The sequence below is a fragment of the Camellia sinensis genome, chromosome 1 (genome assembly GCF_055761805.1).
Source record: "Camellia sinensis isolate YWXY chromosome 1, ASM5576180v1, whole genome shotgun sequence".
NCBI classification, from domain to species: Eukaryota; Viridiplantae; Streptophyta; class Magnoliopsida; order Ericales; family Theaceae; genus Camellia; species Camellia sinensis.
Genome location: NC_138961.1, coordinates 5,592,400 through 5,615,522, shown reverse-complemented (window position 1 = coordinate 5,615,522; position 23,123 = coordinate 5,592,400). Strand labels below are relative to the sequence as shown.

General features: G+C 35.1%; 1 long non-coding RNA gene across 2 annotated transcripts in view; it reads left to right on the top strand.

Moving 5' to 3' along the window:
* The first annotated feature begins 9,880 nt into the window (after positions 1 to 9,880).
* LOC145791199 (uncharacterized) overlaps positions 9,881 to 23,123 on the top strand; it is a 36,209-nt gene continuing 22,966 nt past the window's right edge. For both annotated transcript variants that reach the window (XR_014331074.1, XR_014331076.1), the window contains exons 1-4: positions 9,881 to 9,950; positions 11,970 to 12,067; positions 13,455 to 13,531; positions 18,246 to 18,275. This is a non-coding gene — a long non-coding RNA (uncharacterized LOC145791199). The remainder of the gene's footprint in view (positions 9,951 to 11,969; positions 12,068 to 13,454; positions 13,532 to 18,245; positions 18,276 to 23,123) is intronic.

Below are 23,123 nucleotides of genomic sequence, written 5' to 3'. Positions count from 1 at the left end.
TATTGGGGTTACTAGCAATGGTGGAGAAGACATGTATTCTTTCAAACTTTCTAGGGCGCGGTCGCATTCTTTATCCCACTCAAATTTGGCCTTTAATGCTTGAAAAAATGGTCGACATTTGTCTGACGACCGACTTATGAACCGGTTTAGTGCGGCTGCCATACCGGTGAGATGTTGTACTTCTTTTACTGAGTTGGGCCTCTCTAAATCCTGAATTGCTTTGATCTGAGAAGGGTCTACCTCTACATCTCGGTTGGTCACCAGGAAGCCTAGGAATTTGCCTGATCCTACGTCGAACGCACACTTAGATGCATTAAGGCGCAACTTGTGCGTTTTTAGAATCTGAAACATCTCACCTAGGTCCCTGAGATGGTCATTCTCATCCTTGCTTTTGACTACCATGTCATCGATGTAAGCCTCCATTGTTCTGCCTAACAATGGTTCGAACATCTTGGTGACCATCTGCTGGAATGTTGCCCCTGCATTTTTTAGGCCAAAAGGCATGATCTTGTAGCAATACAGACCTCTTGGCATTGTAAAAGATGTGACCTCCTAGTCTGGTTCATACATAGCGATCTGATGATAACCTCTGTACGCATCAAGAAAGCTAAGTCGGTTGTGTCCTGCTGTTAGGTTTACCAATTGGTCTATTCGTGGTAGGGAAAAGCTATCTTTTGGGCATGCCTTGTTGCTTGTTTTGTAGTCCACGCAGACACGCCATTTTCCATTCTTCTTTGGTACCACTACCGTATTGGATATCCACTTCGGATAGTGCACTTCTCTGATAGCTCCTGCCTCTAGAAGGTTTTCCACTTCTTCCGCCACTATCTCGGCGTGGTGGAGTGCTGATCTGCGAGTGCACTGTATGATTGGTCTTGCACTTGGATGGACATTCAATTGGTGACAGATGAAGTTTGGGTCAATGCCAGGCATCCCATACGGCGTCCAGGCAAACACTTCGATGTTAGAGGTCAAGAATTCCATGACCTCTATTCTCTCGGTGCTGGACATAGATGAGTCAAGCAAAAAGAACTTTTCCAGGTCCTTTTCATCTATTCTTACCTGTACCAAGTCTTCCACTGCCTTCTGTTCAGCGGCTTTGCCAACATCCGCAAACAATTCATTGTTCTCAGGTTCTTCCACCATCTAAACAAACTCTTTGGCAGCTCAGCTGCCATTTATTGTGACGAAGCACTGTTTGGACATAATTTGCTCTCCAAAGACCTCTTCAATTACTCCGGCTTCGTTGGGGAGCCGCATCACTTGATGGTAGGTTGACGCTACCGATCGCATGGCATGCAGCCATGTCCTTCCCAAGATTATGTTGTAAGTGGAAGGGACTTTCAATACCTAGAATTCCATTTGTTTCGTTATGCTTCCTGCTCTGACGGGGAGGATAATCTTGCCAACTGGCTACTCTGGCATTGAGTTGAATCCGGTCAGAGGAGATACGGCAGGTGCCAAGTCTTTGTCCTTCAGTTTCAGTTGTTTGAAGGTTTCGTAATACATTATTTCACATGAGCTCCCTTGGTCAATCAAAATTCGCTTGACGTCGTAATCCTTGACGCGAAGAGTGACGACCAGTGCATCGTTGTGAGGGCAATATATTCTTGCCAAGTCTCTGTCTGAAAAAGACATGACATTCGTGTCCTCTGTTCTCCCCTTTTTAATGGTAGGCTGCGCACTTAATACCTCCCTTAAGTGTTCATCCTTCATGATTATTCCCCTGAGCTCACATACTCACTCAGGTTCGAATATCCCATGTATTACGTTTATCACACCTTGAGGTGGGGCATCGATTGGGCGTTCCGTCTAGGTGATCGTGGTTTTTGGGGGCTGGCTGTGTCCCTCCTTCTGTGTACTGGTCAAGGTGCCCAGCTGCCACTAACTCCTCCAGGCGCTGTCTCAACGGCGTGCAATTTTCATCGCGGTGCCCTTTTTCCTTATGAAAGGTGCACCAAGATGTTTCGTCATAATCCTTTTGAGCTTTCCCTAGTTTAGCTGGCCATCTGACGAAAGGTTCATCGCGTATCTCACTGAGAATCCGATAGATCAGTTTTTTGAACACCATGGTAATGGCAGTGCGGACTCTCAACCACTTTTTATCTTGGTCCTCTCCATTGTCCCGCCTGCCTCGCTCGTTCCTGTTTGGACGTTCTACCGCGTTGACTTTTGCCGTAGTCTTTTTATCTAGTATTGCGGTTGTACCAGACTTTATTTTAGCACGGGCGCCGTCCTCTTCCGCCCGAATGTGCTGGTGTACCCTCTCCATTAAGGCTTCCATTGTGAGGGGGGGTGTCATGGTAATTGAGTCCCTTAGCTAGTTTCCGACTGGAAGACCTTTTTTGTATTGCGCGATGGCGAGATTTGTGGGGCAATCTCCTATCTGGTTGAACGTTTCCCAATAACGACCGTTGTAGGATCTCAACGTCTCCTTGTTGCCCATGTCAATGGAGAGTAGTTGATCGATCTCTACTGGCGTCTTGGTGTTCGTTATGAACCTTGTCACGAATGCCTCCACTAATTGCGCCCAGGAGGCTATGCTGCCTTCTGATAGCCTTTCGAACCAGGTTAAACCTAGGTTGCCAAGGTTGGATGGAAATAGAATGCACATCAAAGCTTCGTTCTGCCGGTATACTGCCATGACCTGGAGAAAGTGGCTCAAGTGCATGTAAGGGTCCGTCTTCCCCTCGTACGTTGTAAATTTAGGCTGGATGAAGCCTGAAGGTAATGGTGTGTTCTCAATCGCCGGAACGAACGGCGAGCTAGGTAGCCTTGCCAATGCTTTATCTGTTAGTTCGTAGGCAAGGTGCGGTACTGGCATTCCTACCTCGACGTTTCCATGCGTCCGAGGAGCCAACCGCTGAGGGGCTGAAATTCTGCGCGGGTCGTGTGCCCTGGTATCCTCCTTCCGTCGTGTCTTTTTTTCAAGCACAGTCCGTAAGTCGGACGATCTAGGCAGCTCCGTTTGCCTGGATGATGTCTGGTGCGTATGTGAGGGCCGATAGGTGCTTCCCTCAGTGTAAGACCTCGATGTTCTCATTCTCTTAGACCTGGAGTAACGAGTCTTGGAAGTCCTTGATTGAGTGTCGCCTATTTTGAGGCTTCTACTCTCTACTTGCGATGGCGTGGTATGCCTACCACGATCTTCTGAGTGGCGAGGGGGCGTGTTGCTTTTGTGCCCCTCTCCTGTCGCTACCCCTTTTCCTTCGATCTGGCGTTTTATAGCCTTCATGTTTGACGCCATCTTCCTTATTAACTCGTCCTGCTCCTTTACCCGATCCTCTAAAACTTGAGGGTCGATCCTTCGCCTCTGCCTATCTGGACTTGATGAGCGACGGGGGCTGTTACCCCGCCCCCCCCTTGCATCCCTCCGGGGGTTCTATCGCTGGGGCTCTAAATCTGCCATGGGAGAGATGGAAGGCAAACCTTCGCGCCTTCCACCTCCCTCTGGGGTTTGTTTTTCAATGGCGGACTGCGGCAAATCGTCATTGTGCGCCATTGCGTCTAATCTAGCGAGGAAAAACTTTGATCAAGAGGTTTTGTTCTTTCTGTGATTCCCACCGACGGCGCCAATTGTACGAGTAAGAAATATTCTTCTCGTATAATCCTGTTGACCAAGTCTGCGTTCCTCCAAACATCGTCGCTGTACTCCCTAAAAACACAAACGTGAGCTAGCCGGCGGGTGTATGCCGGATACCTCTCCGATGCCTAAGTCAACAAAATAGACAAATAGACAAAAGCTCTAAGTATTCGGGAATCAAAGTTGTGTTACCTCTCCATAGGTGATGTAATGAGCTTTTATAGGTTCCGCGTGGCACAATCCTAGTAGGACTCTTATTCCTCCATGCAGAGTCCTCCTAGGAGTCACACTCCTGAAAGATAATGCTTATCCTTCAACAACCACCTCACTACTTAAACCAAGTGAGATGGCTTTACCTCGGTGGTATGACAAAATGACCGAGCTACCACAACCATGCTATATTGGCTGAAATGACCAAGCTTTACCTAGCTCGGTTCTCCCCTTCACTGCGTGCACATCGGCTTCTCCAGCTGAGACCGTGCTAGCCATAACGAGATTGGACCGAGCTAAACCGTAGCAAGGTCCTGAGAAAAGCTCAAAATACTTCAGCTCAGAAGAGTATGGCCGAGCTAACGGCCATCACTCTAACAGCGGTGACCGAGCTAAATACAAGGCTCTTTTGGACCGAGCTAACTACAAGACTCTTTTGGACCGGGCTAACTACAAAGCTCTTTTTGGACCGGGCTAACTACAAAGCTCTTTTACTCAGCCCTTTTTATTGTGGCCCACAGAACGGCCTATCACCCAGCTCGGCCCAATTTACATATAAATTACCCTCTCAGAGTTAAAAGTCAAAAGTCAGCTTTTGATCTATTTTTTATCATATCACCTCTCACATAAAATAGTAAAAAAAGTTAAAAAAGTCAAAAAGTCAACTTTTAATGATCTTTTCAAAACACCCCTTAGTTGGACTAAAAAAACACAAAAGACAAAATATGCTAAATAAGTCAATAAGACAAAATATCATATCCAAACCATAATTATTTCATTTTTTCTCTCATAAAAGTCAAAAAAAATCAAACCAAACGAACTTTTTAGTCCCAAGTTAAAAAAAAAAGTCCCAACTCAAAAAAGTTAATTAAAAAAGTCAATGCCAAATGACAACTTAGGTCTCGTTTGATATGCAATTGTTTTCGTTTGAAAGTCAAAAAATTACTAAAAAAAATTAAAAAGCTTATAACATATATTAAAAAATTAAAGATTTCATTTTCTCTCTACTTTTTGTATATTTTTTTATAAAAAATAAAAAAATTATTCCAAATATATTAATTTTTTTTACCTCATATTTTAGCTAAAAACTAAAAAATTACTAAAAAAACCTATTTCGAAACGAGGCCTTAATACACACATTGTCCATTCCTAATGGAACCCAAACAAACGTGAGTTAAATGTTTTGTAATTCAAAAAAATAAAGGAGTTCAGTAAATTATGGCAAAATTGTAAGACTATATATATATATATATATATATATTTTTTTTTTTCAAAAATCAAGGGAGATTCCTATAATTTACTTACTAAATTTTAGTAATTTTATATATGATAATTACATATTGTCCCTTTTAAGTGTTATATTGTTCTCATTGTATTCCTTAAAGTAACTTTTCACCAATTTAACCCATTAATATTTGTAATCTATCTATTTATATCTATATCTACACTATTATATTATGTCATGTGTTTCTTATTTCTCTATTAAAAATAAAAAAATAAATATTAAGGTAGTGAAAAATACTCAAACCTAAGATTATTGATTTGGTAAATAATACTTTTGTCACTTGAAAAAAAAAAAAAGAGAAAAAAGAGAGGATAGATGGAAAGAGTGAGACTCAAAACCTAAACCTTTGATTAGACAAAGAAGTTACTTATTACTTGACTAATACATGATAAAAATTAAATATTAAGGTAGTGAAAAAGATTCAAACCTGAGATATTGATTAATAAATAATAATTTTATCACTTAAAAAAAAAAAAAAGAATAAATGGAAAGAGTAAGAATCCAAACCTAAACCTTTATCTATTCATACTATTAAGTGAAGGCCTAAATTACTATTACGTGAAGGCCTGAATTAGTTTAGTAAGCTTTCTTTTTCTCGTTATACATGTGACAACTTTAGATATGTTAAAATAAAAAAATTATTATACAAAACATAAGTAAGTTTTGAATCCAAAATTTTGAATTTCATTAAAAATATACTTATCACTTAAGCAACATACATATTATAATATTAAATTTATTATTATTTATTTTTATTATTAATTATTTGAATTACATACGTATCGTGTGTCTCACTCATTAGTTTTGATAAGGAAAACCAACTTTCCTCCAATTTGAACTTCAAATGCCACGTGTCACAAAGTATAATATACTAAAATTTTGGATAAATTACACTTTCCCCCTTAAGTTTTATGATTTTTAGCATTTTAGCCTATGAAGTATTTTTTTTCTCACTTTGGGCCCTTATTCTTGTAATTTTCCTCAATTATTCCTGAAATCAATTTATAGTTCAATTATGGATGAAAAATATCGCGTGACAAACTCATTATATTTACGAATTGGGTGAATTATACTGACACTCCCTGAGGTTTCTAACAAATACAGGGATTCTTCCCTATGGTTTTAATAATTACAGAAACCTCCCCTACTTTAACTGACATTATCAAGATTTCCCCAATTTATAACTGCTGTTACAAGACCTAACAGAAAGGGTTGATGTCACTCATTATGAATTATGAAATGCCAAAAATACCCTCACTGCCTTCTAATTCACCTTCTACTCGTGTCATTACCAGTACCAACCCATTCACCATTGTAACACCTCCCACAAAATCAGAAATATACATAAAGATATATATATATATATATATATATATATATATATATATATATGTAAGATATTTAAGTATACATATGTATATATATATCAAACATATATATCCAACATATTGATTCAATTATTTATTTATTTATTTATTTATTCAATCACACACACACACACACACACACACATATATATATATATATATATATATTTATTACATAAATGTAAGATGCAACTGACCAAACCCATCACAAACCACCTTCACACCTTAAACCCACAAATTTGTTAAACAACACCCCCAAAAATCAATTCTACAAAGTGTTATGGGTCTTGAGAGAAGAAAGAGGAAAATATATTGCAGTAGATGAAAGATGAGGACCTAACTCTGCCCCATAGCTCATTATAAAGAAAAACAATCAATTTTGTTCTGTTTGGTCACCTAGAAAATGCAAGAAAATAAAAAATAAAAAAATTCATTCCAGATCAACACCCAATTGATACAAAGCAAAGTTTTGAACATTCTTAAACCAAAATAGCGAAATAAGAGATAGGCAATCTCAATCCCAGATAGGCAATCTCAATTTCAGATCAACAACCCACTGTTCTTTCTTCATTTTCAATCTCAATCTTAGATAGGCAAAAGCTTTAATTTCCTATTTCTTCAACATTATCCCAATCTCAAGCCCACAATTGCCCTGCAATCAAAAAGAGATAATGAATCCCTCCATCTCCAGTCAACCTCCTCATCCTCATTTCTTTCTCCTACCGTTCGTCCCCTTTCTCTCTTCTTCCTCATCATTTTCTTTTTTTTTCCCTAATCGTGACCAAGATTGCAACTAGCCATCACAAACCCAGACCCAACGCTGTTGCCATTACCTCTCACCACTGCTCTGAAAACCATAAATCTAGGGTTAGGGTTTCGGAAGAAGAGGAAGAGGAAGAGGATGAGGAGGGGAAAAGCGGGCGGCGGAGAGGGAGTGAAAGAAGAAGAAGAGGAAGAGGAGGAAGAGAAAAGACGGCGATGGCGGACATCAGATGACGGTGCGCTAGTGAAGAGGAGCTTCTCTCTCTCTCTCTCGCATTTCGATTGGATGTGAGAGAACAAACAAAATTCATTTCTTCACAGAGGGTAATGGAGGGAGAGAGAGGATCAATATATACTTTGTAAGATTAATAAAAGATCAAGGGATATTTTTGCCTTTTTGCATTCAAATAAAAGGGTAATATGGTCATTTTATATAAGAAAATAACGTCGTTTGTGCAAAATTGACGAATTGGGAGAATCTTGATATTGTCAATTAAAGTAGGGGAGGTTTTTGTAATTATTAAAACTAGAGGGGAGATCCCTGTATTTGTTAGAAATCTCAAGGGGTATAAGTGTAATTTACCCTTACAAATTTAATATTTAAAACGCAAAATAAAAAATTTAAGGTGTATTTTTAGAAATTTGAATGTTTGTAAAAGGTGATCATGGTATAAAAGAGAGACAGTGATACGTGTTGTAATTTGGATTTGGATTTAGGTTTGTATTTAGATTTTGAATCTTGGATCATAAAATTTGATTTTTATGCCCTGCGACACAACATGGTTGCTAATAGGGGTGTGCGCGGTGCGGGTCGGTGCGGTTTGAGAGAAAAATAGAAACCGTATGGCGGGTTGCGGATTGATAAAAGTGTCACTAGAATTTGTCATTTTCCTTATCAAAAACCGGCGGTTCGGTTGGCAAATAATGGCGGATTTGCCTTGGTGGTTCGGGCGGATTGGCAGTTTATAAAAAATATAATTCAAATTACAAAACTTAAATTAAAAAGTAAAAAAAAGACGAGAGATATCGTAATGTTAAGCATCTTGCGAAACTTTCTTCTGATGTAGCAAGTGTAGCAACAACATGATAATATCAACGACTATACCATCAGTTCATTACAAGCATCTGTGAAAGCTACAATGATCAAATACAATACATAAAATTCCCCTCGAGCAGTAATGTAATACTATATTCTAAGGTATAGAACAACAAGCAAACTTAAGTAAAAAAGAATTTTTAGAATCCTATAAAACATGATTTAATAGCGGTGCGGGTCGGTGCGGTTTGGAAGAAAAATAGAAACCGGCGGATTGATAAAAGTGTCACTAGAATTTGCCATTTTTCTTACCAAAAACCGGCGGTTCGATTGACAAATAATAACGAATTTGCCTTGGCGGTGCGGTTCGGTGCGGTTTCGGCGGTTTCGGCGGTTTCGGCGGTATTATGCACACCCCTAGTTGCTAACATTAGACAATTTTTTTTTTATATTAAAAATTTGATGGAAGTTGGTTTTGGAAGTGAATTGATAAAATATTACAAATGTTATGAGTAGAAACAAGAAAAGTAATATTTTATAAATTAAAGAAGAAAAATTTATGAAACTTAATGAGAGCCAAGTGTAATTTATTCATTTTATATCACGTGACTAGCAACTTGGTATATAATTTTTCAAATTTGGATTGAAATTGATTTTAGAAATAAATTGTAATTTTTCTTTCCAAACAATAGGGATTAAAATATGAAACCTAAAAAAAAAAAGGGTGTAATTTATCCTTTTAAATAAATGTAAGATTCAAATCGAAAAATAAATAAATAAAAAATAAAAATAAGATTAAAATTACAATAAAAATATAAGGACATATTATAGTTTGCTCCTCTATATTTAGTTATTTTTGTTCCTTGTTGACCTTTAAGTTTTTTTTATTATTATTATTTTTCATTTTGGCCCCTCATATTTCAAGTTTGTTTCTGGTTTACTTTTAAAATTAACTTTTGTTTAAAATTAGACATAAAATATTACGTTAACTATCAAATAATATAAAATATATTATTATATTAAAGTTTAGGTTTGTATTAGAGGTGTGAGTTATATATAATAAAATATTTATATATCACGTGATGTTTAATATGTTATTTTTTGTATAATTTTGAATATAAATTAAGTTTTAAAGTAAATTAAGAAAAATTTTAAACATAAAAGAAAAAAATTAAAAAATAAATAAAATTTGAAGGGCCAAAAAGAAAAAATAGTGAAACATAGAAAGGAGAAAATATAATAATTTATCCAAAATATAAGATAAATCACAAATACATTCCCGAGGTTTGCTTAAAGTACAGATTGTCCTCTGTAGTTTGAAAAATTACAAATACTCTATTATTAAATTTTTTTATTTAACAGAATTAACTAAAAAAAAAAAGAATTTATAATTTCTCTTCTATACAATAATAAAATTACTTAAATTATTAATTGAAACATATTTATAATACTATTAAAAATTGTTAATTGACTTAATAATTTATTAATAAAAGAGACAATTTATTATAAAATTAGAAATATCATAAGGTGAAATATAATTTTCAGAACGATGATTTGTATTTTAATCAAATCTCCTTATCCAAAATATAATAATGGGAAGGGTAATGAAACAGCAGTATATATATCATGCATCGCAACACGAGACATACAATGCAAGGCGCAATTTGAAGAAAATCGACAGAAAGAAAGAAAATCTTCTATCCTCAGGTACATCTCTTCTTCTCCACGTTGCTGGCTCTTTTTTATGTTTTTTTTTTGGTTCTTATTTTTCTGCGTTAATGACCTTGAATTGTTCCCCCACCCACCAACCCCCTCTATGCTGGTTAGATATATGCACTGATTATGCTTGTGAATTACAATGCTTATGAATTTCTCTGCTTATTATGAATTTGTTTGCCTATTTCTTTGAGAGTTGTTATGGAATTAGCATTTTAAATCAATTCTATTAACTGAATGAATGTGCTGTTGTACTAGTTTGTTATAATAGCAATGCTAGGTATCATGAAAAATCTTTCATGAAAATAATCATGAAAGGTTTGTGACCCTTGAATTACACTTAGAATAAAGCACCATACACTAATCAAGATAATCCAAAGATCATAAATTTTTCATGATCATTTTCATAAATTTTTTTTCATGATCCCTAACTTTTCCCTTCTTATAATTTCAAATGTTTAACCCTTCAATTATTTGTCTTCATTCAATTGTCAATTTCCTTCCTGTCAAAGTTGTGTGCTCCTTGCTTTGGTGAATCCCATGCCGTGCCTTGTGCCTTGTGCCTTGTGCCTATGTTACTATGTTATCCAGACTGGATACAGTTCTTGGATATGGGTATGTGTCCAGGAGTCGGATTTGCATATACTCCTAATTCTCAAATAAGGGGACTTCGTTAAAAAGTGTCAAAAAAAATTGGATATATGGATATAAACTTCAAAACTGAGTATTTTTTTTTTAATCCAAAATTTACTAACAAATTGAAACCATCACTTGCAAATTTTAGGAAGCTACTTTGGGGTCAAACTAAAAATATATGGAAACAAAGAGGGGGAAAACTGAAAGACACCCACATATACAATGATGCCTCTTATTATACGTCTTTGCCTTAATTCATATCCGTATACATAACAAATAAAGAATTTTTTTTTCCTCCCATATTCCAGCAGTGTCCATTTCCTAATTATTTCAGAATTGTTGTATCCTGTGTCCGTGCTTCTTCGGTGATAATCAATGCTGCCTCAAATACAGATTCCACATCCTCAAATTGTTGAGTCCATGTAACATAGCTTCACGCCTAAGCCTAGGAGACCTTTGCTCCTCAATGCTCCTCTCACCTTTAACAACATTGGACCTATAGGGATTTTTCATCTTCAATTTTCTAGAACCAAAGGCAGACATTACCCTATCAATAGTCAATACTTGAATTGGATACATCATAAAATAACACAGGGATAAATCCAATACATTATCATCCCCCAAAGGACTTTGAATGTATTAGATTGATCCCTATTCCAGTTTGAGTATTGATTATTGATTAGCACAACATGTTTTAAAAAAGGAGGGAAAATGATTCGGGTCAAAACTCAAATCAGAGTTAGGAACATGGGTTTGACGTAGATTCTGCTTCGAAAAAGGTGAAGTGCAAGTGTTGTGTTATTCACGCATGAGACATACATAAGTTGAAACGTCACCTAGTTTTTTTTAATTTTTGGGAACTGTGTCCTACGCAGAGTCCTTTAGACCCACCCCGTGAGTGTAAACTTGAGGACCAAGTGGCACCTCTGAATCGCATGATCTGGGCAAACTTTACTTAGCTTAAACTTATCAAATGTTGAACCATGTTCACAAGTGTCGAATGACACAGAGAAAAATTATCAAGCATTCTTAGATTTCAGTCGAGGTAGTCTAAAAATAAGTCAGAAAGAGGTTGATAAAATTCATGAAGTGATGATGATATGGATGAGAATCTAAAGGGATTTTGGTGGCTTTGATTATGTTATTTATCAATGTGTTATATGAGACCTTTATGGTTGCGTTATCACCAACAATGTTGATTGTGGCAATGATGAAGTGTTAATTTTGTTTTTTTAAGATAGTTTTAGTTTTTATTTTATTGAAGTGCATTCTCTCTGAATTTTGATAGTATTCATTAATCACATAAAAATTGTTATGTATATATATTATATATCTTATAGGATCTTACGATTCTTGATTTTTTATCCTATCTAGGCTGGTAGAATCTAAAAGCAATCTTGTGTAACCCCCAAATTTTTACAACCTTGTTTCCTGTTGATAAGGATTCATGACTTGTTCTTTTGGTGGCGGCGGTCAGTATTTATTTCCTTTTGCCATATCTCTCTTTCTTTCTGTCTTGCTTTGTAGATAATTTAATTATATATATTTTTGCTTTTTTCTATTTGTTTGTGCTTTTTGAAATCTGAAACCATTTGCTAAATGGCAGAGGTTTTTTAAAATTTCAATGTCTTTGATCTAGTCACAAAAGGTACATGGCATCTGCATACAACTTGCAGCATATTGGAAACCAAAAATTAAAAACAGAAGTTGTTAGTTACTTTTTCGTGCTTGATTTATCACTAGTTTTATTTTTATCATTGACATTTCTCTCTCAATCTGTGTTTGTGGATATATTCTAATAAAGGTTCTTTGTTGAACTTGTAAGTTTTTTACAACCTCAACCTATGTTGCAAATTGATGTTTTTATGCTTTAGTTCAACTAATACATGTTATGGGTTAATTGTTTGGTATTGTCTTTCCATGTTTTTCTTCTCAAATTTGTTGCTCTTGTCTTTTACAGGAAAATCTTCTTCAGCCTCTTCTGGTTTAAACAGTTTAATGTGAAGCATTTTTCTCATACTAAATGAAGTTGCTTGATTGCTCCTAGTGACTTCCCCGCTTTTCATTTCTAAGGGAAATAGCGATCAGTTTTTAGCAAATTCTCTAGCTTTCTTCCTTTTTATTTTATGTTTATGATATCTTTTTTATGTGTTTACCCTTGCCCTTGTGTTATCTATCTGCGTAGTTACACAAATTGCTTCAAATTTAATCTGTTTATCTGCTCTAAAACAAGAACTTGGCAAACCTTCAATTAGAGCCATATTCATGTGAGATTTTAGTCAAAGAATATGAAGAGGTACAAATTTTCACAGTTCAGAATCATTGGGAATGGTTATAGGTGATATAGTAGTTGTTGCCTCTTTTCTTAGTTGAGGATGTGATGGTGCAGCCCTTGATTGGTTAGATGCTAATTATCGGATTTGGAAGCAAATGTTGAAGTCCACGAGTCCAAAGTCTTTTTGGTCCCATAATTGTAATTGGTAGTTTATTATTATTGTTTAATTAGATTTAATTAAATAAAATTAGCCAGGATTATTAGTTGGTTTGATTTCCTAATTACAATGTAGGACTTTGGTTATATAAATATTATGGTTTTGACATTGTAATATTCAGTTTTGAGAATAATATTTGAGAGTAAAAGGCAGTGGCCAACTTTGAGTTCTTCTCCCTCTCTCTATCCCTTCCTGTATCAGGATGAGTCATAGGTTTATGGCTTAAATCCAAATATTTAAATTTCATAATGCAAAGATTTTTTGTTTTATCTCAATGAGTGTTTGGAGAGATTTTATGTTTCACTCTTCAATTTTCTTTTTGAGTACAGTGTTTGTACTTATATTTTGTCCTTTCTCTATTATGCAGTGCATGAGCAGAACTTCAACCAATTATGATGCCCAACACTGAAAAAATTCGCAAAAGGATGGCATCTTGCTTTGAAAGTAAGTAGGGTTTGTATGCATATCTAGAGACTTTCTTGTTTTCTCTGAGGTGCCACTTCTGCCATTAGATATAAAAGAATAAAATGATGATTCCTTGGTGCTTTTAAGATGGTTTTTGCATTTTAATTATGCAAGAAACTCTATACCGTATCTCATTCGAACCAAGAGTTCCATACCAATTCTAAAAGGAAAACTAAGAAGGTTCAATCATCTTATAGGATTGTATTTTAAGGTGTCTTTATCTATTTTAATATGACTTTTGATCCATCGAAATGCAAAATCCCACGTTCTAATGTTCGTGGGAGTAGCATGTGTTGACAGAATCAAGTTTGTATTTGCCTGATCACTATTTTTTTGGGATGTCATTAGATTGTTGTAGGCCTTCCAATTTACTGTATTTATTGGATTCGTTTTATTTTTGACTTTTTTGGGAGGCAATGTAGTTTATAAACTTGGTTGCTCTAAGTTCTTAGACAATGTATATTGCTTTTGCTTTGTAATTATAGTTACCATTACTTATCAAAAAAGCAGCTAGCATAAATTTCAATTGGAACCAAGATTCTGAAAAGTGGTTGCGGTCGCCGTAACGGTGGCGGTGGCGCGGTTACGGTAACCGGAACCATGAATTTTTTTATTTTTTGCACAATTTGAAAAAAACTTATCGATATGCATATTTTTTTTCTTCTATGATCATATTTATTGGGTTTAAAATAAATAGTGATCAATTTTTGTAAATTTTTAAGTATGATCTAATATATTTCATATTTTTAAATCACTATAAATTGAGTTTTTTACATTTTATTTCAATAATTAATGACTTTATATTATACAAAAAATCAATCACTAACTGTTATATATAAGATAAATAATGAAAAAAGTAAGAGAATAAATAAAAGCCTAAATATATAAATATATATATATATATACATATTTTAACTAAGCCAAATAGATAATGACCACACTTATTATTATTATTATTATTTTCAAACAATATATAGATAGACACACACAAACAAAATGGTTGAGTGATAGTAGCTGAATAGAATAGCATAGGTCTCACAGCTTCAACAAATCAATAACATGTTCTTTATCTTCCCTCTTCTCTCTCTATCTCTTGCTCCTCTATTTTCTCTCTTTATCTTCCCTCTTCTCTCTATCCCTCTTCCCCCGTTTTCAGTTTTTTTTTGTGTGTTTTTTTCGAAAGAAGCAGTTCAAAACCATTACGTAATGGTGCGTAATAGGCCGTTACGGATGTTACGACACCGTTATGACCGCTACAGTAGTCACTACGGCTAACACACCTGTGAATTTCAGTCACACTGCAAAAGCGACCGTAACGGGTGGCGGTAACTACCACAACCGTTATGTAACAGTTGCGGCTGCTTTTTAAATTGTGATTAAATAAGGTTACTTTCGAAAGAAAGATAAAGAAACAAAGAGTAGACAATAGGGTGTAAATTTGATAAATGGAGACAACAGTGTGTAAAATTAAGGAGGGAGAAAGTAAAAATTAGAAACCTATGGTGGGCTGAAATGTTTAGGTTTGGAAACTAGACATGAATCCCAATTTATAAAGCTGCGATTAATACTAACTTGTGAGGCGGTCTTTTGGACAACAGAGAATGCATGCTGAAAAATGTAGGCCAATTATTATTGATTATTAGTGTTTGGGAATTTTGTATCTAGAGTTAGGGTGTAACTTATTTTGTACTTAGCCAAATCAAGGTTAACCAAACCTTGTGTCCCAATCAATTATGGTCGGTTACATGAATAATTTTTCTCCATTATGTTTTGCAGGGCCATATGCTTAAGTAAATTCATATCCTTCTTCACCATAGTATCACATGTCAATCTAGGTCTTCCCCTCCCCCTAGCATTTCCATTAGCAGTGATCCTATTGCGCTTCCTTATTGTTGCCTCTACCAATCTTTGTTGCACTTGTCCAAACTATCTTCGCTAATCATTTCTAACATTATCAGCTCCAATCACACATTCAAGAGGTTATGTCTATAACAAAATTACAAATTACTAACATTATTAGCTCCAATCACACAACATAGTTAGAGCTCATAATGTTATTAATTTGTAATTTGTTATAAACAAACATCTTGAATGGAAAATACTATTGGCTTGGGGGTGGGGGGAGAGGAGTGCTACATTAATTAAATAGAAATAAATATATTTGTGGAGACGTCATGCAAGCTGACCTTTTAAACTATTGATAAGGTGGAGTAACGCCTCCTATGAGTTATAAAAGTTGTTGATGGTCCTTCTTTGTTCGATCAATATAGGGTGATCAGTCGGAAGTAAGACTTCTTGATGGTGTTTTTCCAATAAGAAATCTTCAGTTGCTTCAAGAGTAGGAAAGATGGCTCGAGCTTGGTGATCTGGCTAGTGAAAAATTGCAAAGAGATGGTGACGGCTATGCATGAAGGTTTTTTGAAGGATGATCTCGATCAAGAGGATTTTGTGATGATGGTGGGGGTATTCAATCAATTCATAGGGAAGTCATTGATGAATCAGATGACTTCTTAGATGAGTCTTTGGATGGGGATGATCGCGACAAAGACTCGATCTTAGTGTTGCAAGAGTCCAACTTTGACATGGTGATTTTATTCAGCAATGGCTCTGGCCAAGAACTAGAGGAAAATCATCCATCAGGATTGATATACAAAGAAAATGAGGGAACAAATGGTAATGGTGTTTTCACTATTAAAATGGATCCTAATGTATGTGAATCAAATGGGTATGATTATATGAGTTTTGGCTTCTTTTTTTTTCCCCGATAAATCATATGAGTACTTGGCTTTGAAGGGGCACTATTTTATTTTATTATATTTTTTTGGATAAATAAACAAAACTTTATTAGAAAAGCATCATGGCGATGCAAAGAATACAAAAAAGAAACAGCCCACAAACAAGCCCTGCAAAACTAACGAATCAAATCTTTCACAAAATCTACAAAAACCAAAACATCAAGATCAATCGAACCCATAACCCAACTATGCAAAACCAATAAAAGTCTACTCTCTAACTAAGGAACTGAATGACACACTTCTCAGAAAACTTGCTTATTATGCTCCAACCAAATCAACCAAAGCAAACAGTGGGAAACATGTAACCAAACCTTCCGACGCTTTTCCCCAACCCTAGCCCCACCCCAACTCTGTAACACACCCATCATAGACCCCAGTTGTACCCAGACTAAACCAAACAAAGCAACAATCAAACTCCATGGTCGAGATGCAACCGGACAATGAGCAAGCAAGTGATCCACTGTCTCCATATCCCCGCCACACATACAACACCCATTCACCAAAATATGCCATTGATGAATGAGGTTGTCAATAGTCAGAATGCGGCCCAAAGTTTCTATCCAAACAAAAAAGACTACCTTAGAAGGTGAACCTGCAGCCCATATGCACTTCCAACGAAAGACAACACCATCACCACCTTCCATTATTTGTTTTCCATTTTTGGTTATGTTAATTGTCAAAACAAAGTGGATAGGAATTGTGATGCTCGCTCTTTTTTATTTTTTTCTTACCAAAGGTTAACTTTGATACTGAATCTCCACCACCTTCCAACTCTTTGAGAAATGCTTCCTTTGGGGCTCGAGATGATATTCTTTTTCCTAGTAAGGATCTTATACTATTTGGTGGCTGCGATTCTAATGCTGCCGTTAATTACTTTAGACAACATGAAGAGGAGGGAGGAAGGATTTAGGAGAAAGTGGGGTTTATGGGAGTTTATAGCCCGAACAATCCTAGGCTAATAGCTTTCTTCTAGGAGGAGTTAGTTGCTTTTTATGGGTTGTGTTCTTCCAGTTGGTGTGTTGGTGGTGACTTTAATGTCATTATGGTAGTTTCAAAGAAGATTAATGGGGATTTTTATCAAAAAAAAAAAAAAAATGAAAAAGAAAGAAGATTAATGGGGATAAGGTTACTTGAAGTATGAAGGATTTTGATATGTTAGTTTATCGCCAAACTTGTCTGTAAGGCAGATGATGGGGTGTACTCGTCATCACAGGTCTATAACCATTCTCCTACCAACTTTCTTAAGGCTGCATATACATTTAAATTATATTAGTTAGGTTTTTTTTTTATTTATAGTATATGTGCGTGTGTGTTTTGTATTAGCGGTACGAGAGAGTGGTGGTCGAGAGAACAATAAGAAGAAGTCAACTTAGCCTGTTGGATAGGATCTTCGCGATCACCTTGTAACTAAAGTTACAAAGATTGATTGGCCTAAAATTTGAAAGGGTCTTAAATTTTAGGAAAACAACGATTATTGACTGTAGCATATTCTATTAATGACTCATCCAGCAACCAGTTATCTGTCCAGAAGTGAGTTTCAGTTCCATCTCCGATAAGCCAATGAGAATTTTTAGTTAGAAACTTATCATTGGAAATTCTTTTAGACAGAAGCTTTGAATAATTTTGACAAGGAGTGGCCAGCCACAACAGCTTTTGTTTGATATATGAGTGTGTGTGCGTGTTGGTTTGGGCTGACTGAGTTTTTGTTTTTGTTAGTTTGGAAAAGCTTGTTTGTATTAATGTTAACACTGTATGCTGTAATTGGATTTCTCATGCTTTAGTCATCAACATTTGTTTGATGGCACAAGCAGCCTAATGTTACCCTGTTGATCTTTATAGATTTCATGTTTTAGTTATTTATAGTTATTTTTTCTCATGCATCATGTATGTAATTCCAGGTGTTCAAAAAGGGGTTAGAAGCTACGAGGGTAAGTTTGACCTTTTGATTTCATGCTACTGTCTATTTTGTTTTCCAATTAAAGCAGTCAAACTTCTGTAGTGGTGTTGATTTATGTTTATTCATTCTATTTTCATTTAGAAAATGTTTTGGAAAGTTATGAATACCCCCCTTGAGGTTTATCAAATTTTCATTTGACTTCTTAAGGTTCTAGAAAATAAATACTACCCCTTGAGGTTTCAAATCACATGACAATTCTCCCTTTGTTAGTCAACCGTTAACTAACAAAAGTAGATGATGTTAGCAATTTTATTTTTCAACATACTGAACGCTTTGCTCATATCTCTCTCTGTTTTTCCTATTCTCTTCATTTCTCCCTCTCTTGCCTTCTCAACCACACCCCGTAAGGAAAACTGATGACTTTTTCAGTTTATTTTTATTGTTGTATACTCACATATACATTCATATACAACTCTGTTAATGATTGCAAATTGCCAATACCAGTAAGGCTACATCCTTATGAGACAATCTATCGAACTTTTGGCGAGTATTTTCCAAGCCCCTTTATACATTTCAAAATTCTTGTAAAATATGCCATATTTGGTTTTGTAACTTGTAAAGAGTTGGCCTCTCCAAAATCTCAATTTTTTTGAAAGCTTTAGTTAGGTCATGATACAATACATAGGGTGTGTTTGATTGAACGGACAGGATAAGGGGGGATTAGAATCCATCGGACTTGAGTGCTGGGACTGTAAATCCCCCGGACTATTTGGTTAGATTGGAAATGTATCCTGTGTTTGTTTTTTCATGGGATTAGATGTCTGGAAATGACTATTTTTAGTGAATCCAATATTTGATTGGACGGACTGGATAGGATAAATGAACAAAAGACTATTTTACCCTTTTTCAATTGTTTACTAAGTAATAGTAATATTAAACATATCTTTAATATTTTAACTATTTTTAGCTAGATTAAATAAAAATTTATTTTATTTTATTTTTTACACAATTAAATAAATTTATTTTTTTAAAATTAAATAAATAAATAAAATATCAATAAAAATTTATATTATTTTTTTAATTAAAATTTTAAATAAATTTGTTTTTTAAAATAATAATAATTAAACAATGAAATTAAATAAAACATCTATTAACATTTAAATAATGAAATTAAATAAAATATAAATAAAATTTTAAAATAAAACATCAATAAAATATCTATAAGAAATTATTTAAAAAAAAATAAATAAAACATCAATAGAAAGTTAAATAAAATTATTTTATTTTTAAATTGAGACATTTAAATTTTATTGAATTTTACTAAATATAATACATAATTAAATCGTAGAGGGTCAAAATGGCCATTTCACTACCTAATTCCAACAGTAAATAATCCCCTCAAAATTGTCCCACACCCCCCCTAGGATAGTATAATCCCCCATATGAGGGATAAGGAGTCCGGCCGGACTCCATGTCCGGCGGACAAAAAAAAAACAAACATCGGATTGGATTTACTATGCGGATTACAATTCGCACAGTAAATAATCCCCCCCCTTATCCCCCCAATCAAACACACCCATAATGTATACCATATGCTAATTATGGTCTACATTGGTGTTGGTTACGAGTCATTGTGGTTTTAGTTATGAGCCATTGTGGTGGTGATGCTAACAAATTATTAAATAAAAATTGGTTAAGTCTCATTATTATATTTGATTATTTGTAAAAGTGGTTTTAGTTACGACTTATTATAATGACATTGATTACGATCAAATTGGTATTCGATGACTCATTTTGGTGTTAGCTATGACCAATATGGCTATGATCGGTGTGATAAAAGTATGGGGAAATTACAAAAAAAAACTCAAAGGTTTGAGCCTTGTAATAAGATAAACTCTGAGTTTTTAATTTTATCATTTTAAATCTTAAACTTTTGATTTGTTTTCAATCTAAACCATTTGTTTATTTTTATTAAGTAAAATCAATGAAAAAATCAAGTATTTTAGTCATTAAACTCAATAAAAAGTATATTTTAGACATTTTATGTAACATGAGTTTAATGACTAAAATATTATTTTTTTGTTGATTTTACTTAACAAAAATAGACGAATGATTTAAATTGAAAAGAAATCAAAAGACTTGGGTTTAAATTGATAAAATTAAAAGGCATAGTTTATTTTGTTACATACAAGGCTCAAACTTGAGGTTTTTTATTTTTTTTTTTGTTTGTGATTGTCCCTAAAAGTATTTAGTATATGTTATTAATTTTTATCTTTTTATTTTGTAGATACTTTTTGTTTTGTAAATGTCAAGTATTTAATATTGTCTGAAATTTTTTATTTGCTAATAATAATGTTCATTTTTCATGGTGAGCATCTTTGGCCTCAGCCAAAATGCACTACAAACCCACCACACTCCTAAAACGCACACACTTGCTGCTCGAAACCCACACCGAACTAGTCACCAACAACACAATTAATTCACCACTCAAACCTTTAAAATTTTATGCAATATATATATATATATATATATAGGATAGAGGACTGCGGGTCCAATTAATTACACAATTCTTTATTAATGAGATGGCAATCAAAATTTCTCCTTAATGTTTTTTTAGCCCTCTCTATGCCTTTAACAATAGATATATCAATATCAATCAAAACATTAAAAGATAATTTGCTCTCCTACCTGATTAGTAGAGCATCCTCCCCAGCTTTGTTCTCTTTTGTTTTAGTTTTCTTTTCCATGGATGCTAAAGGGTATGAATCCTCCACCCTTAGCTATTAGTAACATATTTGGTGCACCAGAAAGAAGCATAGGAAAACACCATTTCAAGATGGAGCACTTGTATCACTTGAAGAGGGGAATATCAACATAGAAATAGTGTGGTCTCAAAAGCCCGCTAACCTACTTGTGTCACTTAATTATCCTTTACTGATACAAACATATACAACCGACCATTTTCAAATTTATTACTCAAAACCCCTCCTCAACATAGCTAAAATATGACCGAAATCTCCAAGGGGCAGCTATTGTATTGACTGTGTTGCACCTCTTAAATGATGTGCATCTCAAATAAATTGCGCCAAATACCCTCAAAGTTATTACTCCAGCAACTGCTCCTAAGAAAAGTGCTCGTGATAAACCAATTGTTGACGATGGTGATAAAGTGAGAAGAGTGAAAAGGAAGTGGGTGAAACTTGATGGTGCTCTTTATTCTGATTTGACATTCCTTGGAAGTGACACATAACCCAAGAAACACAAAGCTATTATTCCAACCTAAGAACCATGGACACTTTTGTGGAGAAAACATGTCATGTTCAACACTAAGACTTAGAAAATATGAGGAAGAAGAACTCCGAAAATATGAGGAAGAAGGAATATATTTATGTTATATTCAAAACTTCTTATCTTACAAGACCAAATGACACTCCTTATATAGGAGATATTACAAACATCATTATAACCCATTATATGCCACTTACATATTATATATTACCACTAACTACCACTATCATATTATATACATGCCACTATCTGCCACCAACACCACTATCATATTCTATACATGCCACAATCTGCCACCAACACCACTATCATATTATATGCATGCCACTATCTTATTATATACATTAACACAAATTTCCAGCACTCCCCCTCAAGCTGGTTTGAAGATATCTTCCATAGCCAGCTTGCTAGTCAGCTTATCAAATTGCTTCTTGTGTAGTCCCTTCGTTAGCACATCAGCTAATTGTTCACCTGTTGGAAGGTAGGTCATACAGATTATGCCAGCATTGATTTTCTCCTTGATGAAATGTTTATCCACTTCTATATGTTTTGTGCGATCATGTAGAACTGGATTATGAGCTATAGATATAGCTGCTTTGTTGTCACAATAGACCTTCATAGGTGTCGGGTGAGAAAGCTTTAATTTTCAAGAATTCTTTTAATTCACATTACTTCACAGATTCCATGGGCAACAGCTCTGAACTCTGCTTCTGCACTACTTCTAGCTACCACATTCTGTTTTTTACTCCGCCATGTAACTAGGTTCCCACCTACAAAGGAGCAGTATCCGGATGTTGATCTTCTGTCTGTAACACTTCCTGCCCAGTCTGCATCTGTGTATACTTCAACTTGAAGATGTCCATGTTTCTTGAACAGTAAGCCTCTCCCTGGAGTTCCTTTCAAATATCTTAAGATCTTATAAACGGCCTCAAAGTGCTCTGCCCCTGGTGAGTGCATGAACTGATTGACCATGCTGATTGCAAAGGCAATATCAGGCCGCGTATGCGACAAGTAAATCAATTTCCCTACAAGTTGCTGATATTGTTCCCTCTCTTTGACTTCTTCAGCCTTAGCAGCTTGTAACTTCAAGTTAGGCTCGATCGGAGTCTCCACCATCTTACAACCAAGCATACCTGTTTCTCCAAGGAAATCAAGAACATATTTTCTCTGATTAACGAATATACCTTCCTTGGATCTTGCAAATTCCATTCCGAGGAAATACTTGAGGGCTCCCAGATCCTTAATGTGAAATTCTTTTGCGAGTTTCTCTTTGAGGGCTGCTAACTCTGCTTCATCATTACCCAGTTAAAATGATGTCATCAACATAAACAATCAAAATTGCAATTTTACTATTTTTTGAATGTTTATAAAATATTGTGTGATCTGCTTGACTCTGCGAGAAGCCACAACTGATAACTGCCTTCCCAAAGCGTTCAAACCACGCTCTTGGTGATTGTTTGAGTCCGTATAATGACTTGTTCAATCTGCATACTCTGTCGCTTCCAAGTCTCTGCTCAAATCCCGGCGGTAGGCTCATGAACAACTCCTCTTCAAGATCACCATTGAGAAATGCATTTTTAATGTCAAGTTG